The sequence below is a fragment of the Aristolochia californica genome, unplaced genomic scaffold (assembly GCF_029961685.1).
Source record: "Aristolochia californica isolate CCGP_79_NKW_82.1479 unplaced genomic scaffold, dmAriCali1.0.hap1 SCAF_11, whole genome shotgun sequence".
In the NCBI taxonomy this organism is placed as follows: Eukaryota; Viridiplantae; Streptophyta; class Magnoliopsida; order Piperales; family Aristolochiaceae; genus Aristolochia; species Aristolochia californica.
The window spans coordinates 26761233-26767450 of NW_027181782.1; positions in this window are offsets into that span (position 1 = coordinate 26761233).

Sequence of the window (6218 nt, forward strand, 5' to 3'; positions counted from 1 at the left end):
CCGTTGATGGTGCTTGTGCGTTAGTGGTCGTTGAACCCATTGGTTGGCGCAGGGGTGGATTTGGTGGTGGCGTTGGTGCTTGAAGTTCAGCAAGTTGTCGGAGGATGGATTGTAGAGATGATTCCAGAGTTTGTAAGGTAGTATTGATGTGAGAAATTTCAGTACCTTGAAAAGTGGATCGTTGTTGAAGTTCTGAAAGGACTTGACGTATGTCCTCTGGAGAAGAGGAATCATCGAGGGTGGACCTGTCTGATACCACGTTTTTAGGTTCCTCACGAGCCATGGATCTTGTCACCTCCTCTCTTCTCTTCCTTCCATTACCTTGCTTGACGTTGAGATAGAATGAGGGGTTTAAGGGAATTGATTTTCGGAAAGGAGAATTGGGGGAAAAACGGAAGAGAGCTTGAAGGAGCTCTTGACTTGTTTATCTAAATTACGTTAACTAAAGTGAACTCAATTGATAATCTTCATTACCCTAGCCGTCCCCTTAAATAGGGTGGAGGACGTCCAAAACCCTAAAGACCTCTTGGGTCAATGGTTCAAACCAATAAATGCTAAACCAAACTAAACCAAAGACAAAACCAAACCAAGAAACAATTACATGGAATTTGAAAAACACATTCATTAATTCCTATGCCTGTTGGTAACTCATGATGCTATAGAGTTCATAACAGCGACATTCCAGCAGAAGATCGTCGGCGACATTTCTGTAGAAGACCGTCAGCAAAATTTCCACAGAAGACCGTCAGCGACATTCGAGCGAAGAAGACCCATCGGTGCCATTCCAGCAGACGACCAATTGGCGAGGCTTCCGCAATTACTGGCTCCCACCCTATTCGGGATTTGTTGTCGGAGGAAGAAGGAGTCCGATTAAATTTTCCTAACTTAGGAAAATTTAATCGGCGCGGGCCTCTGAGTCGCACGCCGATTAACAGACGACTAATCGGCGACTCTTCCTCCATTACTGGCTCCCGCCCTATTCGGGATTTGTTGCAGGAGGAAGAAGGAGTCCGATTAAATTTTCCTAACTTAGGAAAATTTAATCAGTGTGGTCCGCTTAGTCGCACGCCGGACCGGGGTTCCTAAATCGAGTCAACCCAGGTTAACTCAGACCGGCCCAAAAAAAAAAAAAACATCATCAGTGCACGCAGCTCAGTCGTGCGCCGGACCGGGGTTCTGAACCGAGTCTACCCAGGTTAACTCGGACCGGGCCAAAAAAAAAAAAAAATTATGGCGGCCAGTATAGGGGTCCTATCTATCGCGGATGCTATACATACACTACTTCCGAGCTTGAGGACAAGCTCATCTTCCAAGGGGGGTGTAATGTTATGCACACAATAACATTATTATTTTAGTTGTTTTATTTATTTTGCTTTATTTTATTTCAGTTTTAGGCAATAGGGGTATTTTTGGATTATTTTATTTATAGGGGTATTTTTGGAATATTGTATTGTAAACCCTAACAGGGTGAACCCTATTTAAGGGGTAAGAGTAATGAGAAAAGGAAGCATTGAAGTATTAAGAATTAGGTTAATTTTAGCGTAAAGAGGCTTAGAGTTCTCCTCAACGAGCTCTAGGGTTTTCAAGCTTCCCTTAGGCTTGATCTTCATTTTCGTCTTCCCCATGTCTTCCTACTACCCCTACGGTAATGCTTGGAATACCCGTAACCCGTGGCAGACCCCAGATTCTCCCAAGGAATCCTTGTGTCAGATCTGGGACCGTAACAGTGAAGCCCGAGTTTGTTCTTTTTCTAAAGTATCTCTTTCGGGGAGTATGCCTAGTTTTTGAGCTTTTTTGTATCCTAAATTTTTTCTTATGAAATTTCTTAGGATATTTTCTGTGCTCATGGGAGTTGGTTTTACAACCATAATCCCCTACATTTTTGTTTTGGTTGGAACAACATAATGTTTTCTTATATGCCTTACTACTTTTCTTTTGTAGACTTTGGGCTTCACAAAGGTTTGCCAACATGTCTTGTACAAACCTGTGTCTTCTTCCTAGAGTATCAACATTTAGGAAATTGTCCACGGTTAAAGCTTGAAACTTTGGGTTATTTTGCCAATATTTTTTAATGTAATCTTTTTTTACAACAGTCGCAAAAGGTTCTGGCAATTTTGAATAAAAGATGGGCAGGTAAGGCTTCTGATCATCCTTTTGAAGTTTATAGAAGTAACTTGCAAATTCACAATAATACTTATCATAAAAATAGATGTTACATAAAAATAGATGTCACAATAATATTTAATTTTTGAACAATTTTTAAACATTTTCGTTGCTTAGTACTTTCATTGTGAGCTTCTAGGGTTGGATGTAGTCCTAGAAATTCTTTTGATATCTTAGCTACTAATCCTTTTAAGATTGAGGCTATAGATGTAGATGTAGTTGTTTTTTGGTTTTCGGGAAGGTTGTCCCACCAATGTGCTATGTTACCCTGGAAAGCATGGGTAAAGAAATTAAATGCTGAATCTTTGTAGAATTTAGGATCATATGAGAAGAACTTTAGATCAACGATGAAGAAGAAGAAGAAGAGAGAAAGGAGAAGAAGAAGAACTTGGAAGGAGAAAGTTTGGATTAAGGGAAGAAGGGTTTGTGTCAAATTGTTATGGACTCCATAGCATCACGAGTTATCCATAGGCATAGGAATTAAATTATGTCAATTTACTTTTCATGTAATTTCAATTCAGTTTGGTTTACTTTATTTGGTTTGGTTTAATTTGGGTTGGTTCAGTGTAATGTGGCGTGAACCACTTGACCGAATGGGTCATCTTTTTCTTTTCGTCCTCAACCCTATTTAGGGGGACGTGAAGGAAAAGAGAGGCAAGTATTGAGAAAATTATATTTTACAGGTCTGATTCTCCCTCAGAGGTCAAGGTCGGATTCTCCCTTTGAGGTCCAAGGTTGAGCTTCCTCCAACGCTCCTTCATTCTAAATTGAGTTCCACCATTACTTGTTCAAGAAACAAGGTTTCTCTTCCAACGTCAAGATCAACCATGAAGGGAAGAGAGGAAAGAAGGGTGACTCGATCCATGGCAAGGGAAGAACCTAACATCTTGGTATCAGACAAATATTAAGCACCTAGCCAATACTACCCAAAAGACTGGCCTTTTAGAAGCGGAAGACATAGGTACTTAACCCAGGACCATAACAGCACACCCCACCTTCACGAGCCGACGACCACGATGGCGCAACGACACTGGCCCAACCTGGTTGCCTACTCTAGCGGCGGCCTACTCCTAGTGCCCCTTCGCAAATCTCCAGGTCGCCCCCTCCGCTAGGTCACCCCTTCCGAACCTACCAGTAATTTTAATCCAGCCTTTGCGTGCCCCGGGACTCAAACTCGCGACGTGGGAGCCCGCTCTGATACCAAATGTTAAGCACCTAGCTAATATTACCCAAAAGACCGGCCTATTAGGAGCGGAAGATATAGGTACTTAACCCAGGACCATAACATTACACCCCACCTTCGCGAGCCGACGACCACGGTGGCGTAACGACACTGGCCCAACCCGGTGGCCTACTCTAGCGGCGGCCTACTCCTAGTGCCCCTTTGTAGTTCTCCAGGTCGCCCCCTCCGCTAGGTCGCCCCTGCCAAACCTACCAGTAATTTTAATCCAGCCTTTGCGCGCCCCGAGACTCAAACTTGCTACGTGGGAGCCCGCTCTGATACCAATTGTTAAGCACCTAGCCAATACTACCCAAAAGACTGGCCTGTTAGGAGCGGAAGACATAGGTACTTAACCCAGGACCATAATATTAACCAGGCTCATGCTCTGGAAGAGGTGCGTCAAACAACCTCTGATTTGCGTGAGGCAATAAAATCAATGGATGCTGCCATCCAAGCTCTCCTCCGGCGACAAGAGGACCATGATACACGAGCCCAACCTCCAGTTGCCTACTATCCACCGGCCGAACACCATCCATTCCACCCACCACCTCCCCACAACATCCAATGCGTCAACACCATTCCCATCTGGGGCCTGCCGTTCATGGACCAAACACTGTGCCCAGGTATTTAAAACTTGACTTTCCTACGTATGATGGGTCTAAGGACCCTTTGATTTGGTTAGCCAAGTATGATCAGTTTTTTTACCATCAAAAAACACCTGCAGATGAGAAAGTGTATTTGGCCACCTACCACATGCTCGATGAAGCGCTTCTATGGTACCACCAATTCCGAAATGACCAAGTAGTTCAGGATTGGGCAACTTTTAGACAGTCTTGCATGATGAGATTTGGTCCTCCTGCTAGTAGCAATCCATTGGGCGAATTAATCAATTACAAACAAATTGGAACACTAGAGGTGTACCAAAAGACCTTCCAGGAAAGGTTAGCCCGAGCAAACCAGTTTGTTAGCCACACACAGTATGTTCATATTTTTACAGCTGGTTTGACAGAAGCTTTGCGTTTAGAAGTTGAATTACATGCTCCTACAGATTTAGACCACGCTATGAATTTAGCCAGAGCAATTGAGCACAAACAGTGTGTTCTAAAGGAGTCACTGGTCAGAAAACCAGCTTGGCCAGGAAGGCACAATGCCTCTGTGCCAAACCATTCCTATGGACCTCCAAGATTTAGAGACAGTGCAGCCCCATGCCCAGACATCTCTAATTCAGCTCCTGCTCCTTACTTCAAAAAAACTTACTAGACAGTAAATGAAGCAGAGAAAGGCCAAGGGCCTCTGTTTTAACTGTGATGAACAGTATGTTTTTGGTCACCACTACAAACGATTATTCAGTATATGTCTGTGGGAGGATGGAGACAAAATACCACAAGAGGAAGAAATTATGGAAACTGACCAAGAAGAACCAGAGATTTCCCTTCATGCTATGACTGGTCTACGCAGTGCAAGCACAATGCAGGTTAAAGCCCAATTACATCATTTACAGTTACTGGCTTTAGTTGACTCGGGTAGTTCACATAATTTCATCAGTCAGCGGTGACAGAACAATTTGGGTTAGTAGTACAGCAACAGAATGGTCTTTCTAATGGTCAGTAGCCAATGGGGCTAAAATTACTAGTGTAGGCATATCACCAGCCACACACTTTGATATTGAGGGATATAAATTTGTTGCAGATTTTCTGGTGATTCCACTATCAGGATTCGATTTGGTGCTAGGAATTAAATGGCTACAATTGTTGGGACCAATACTATGGGATTTCCAAGCTCTGACCATGTCTTTTATAGAGGACCAACATCAGATTATATTGCATGGCACACAAGCACCACTCACCTGCGCACTACAGGTTACCCAGGTCCAGTCCACAAATACATGCCAGTTATCTCACTTACTTACAAAATTTGAGGATATTTTTCTAGACCCTACTGCCTTACCGCCACTTAGGCACTATGACCACTGTATCCGTTTGAAAATGGGGACCGAGCTGGTAGTGGTACGTCTATATCGTTACCCTCACTTATAGAAGGATGAGATTGAAAGGCAGTGCCAGCAGATGTTAGCACAGGGTATTATTCAGCCCAGCTGGTCTCCTTTTTCTTCACCGGTACTACTAGTCCGCAAGCATGATAAGTCATGGAGGTTCTGTGTGGGTTACCGACAACTCAATACCCATACAATTAAAGATAAATTTCCTATTCCAGTGGTGGATGAACTGTTAGATGAGCTACATGGAGCTACTATATTTACTAAACTCGATTTGAAATCTGGCTATCATCAAATCCGAGTTCATCCATCAGATGTGGAGAAAACAACGTTTCGCACGCATCACGGCCATTTTGAATTCCTCGAATGCCATTTGGTCTATCAAATGCGCCTTCCACCTTCCAGGCCCTCATGAATGAGGTAGTTTCCCCTCTCTTGTGAAAATACGTATTGGTCTTTTTCGACAATATTTTGGTCTATAGAAACCGTTGGGAAGAACATCTTCAGCACCTTTACCAGGTATTTTCTCTTATACGTTCACATCATTTGGTTTTAAATTGGTCAAAATGTTCTATGGCACATCAGAAGTGGCATATTTGGGTCACGTTATTTCAGCATCAGGGGTGAAGGTAGACCTGAGTAAGATACAAGTGGTCACAGATTGGCCTATTCCTACATCTATTACAACTTTAAGAGGATTTTTGGGCCTAGCTAGATATTATAGAAAATTTATTTGTAGCTATGGCCAGCTTGCAGCTCCGCTCAACAATCTCCTCAAGAAAAATGCTTTTACCTGGTCAGAGACAGCAGCTCATTCCTTTCAGCAATTGAAAGACA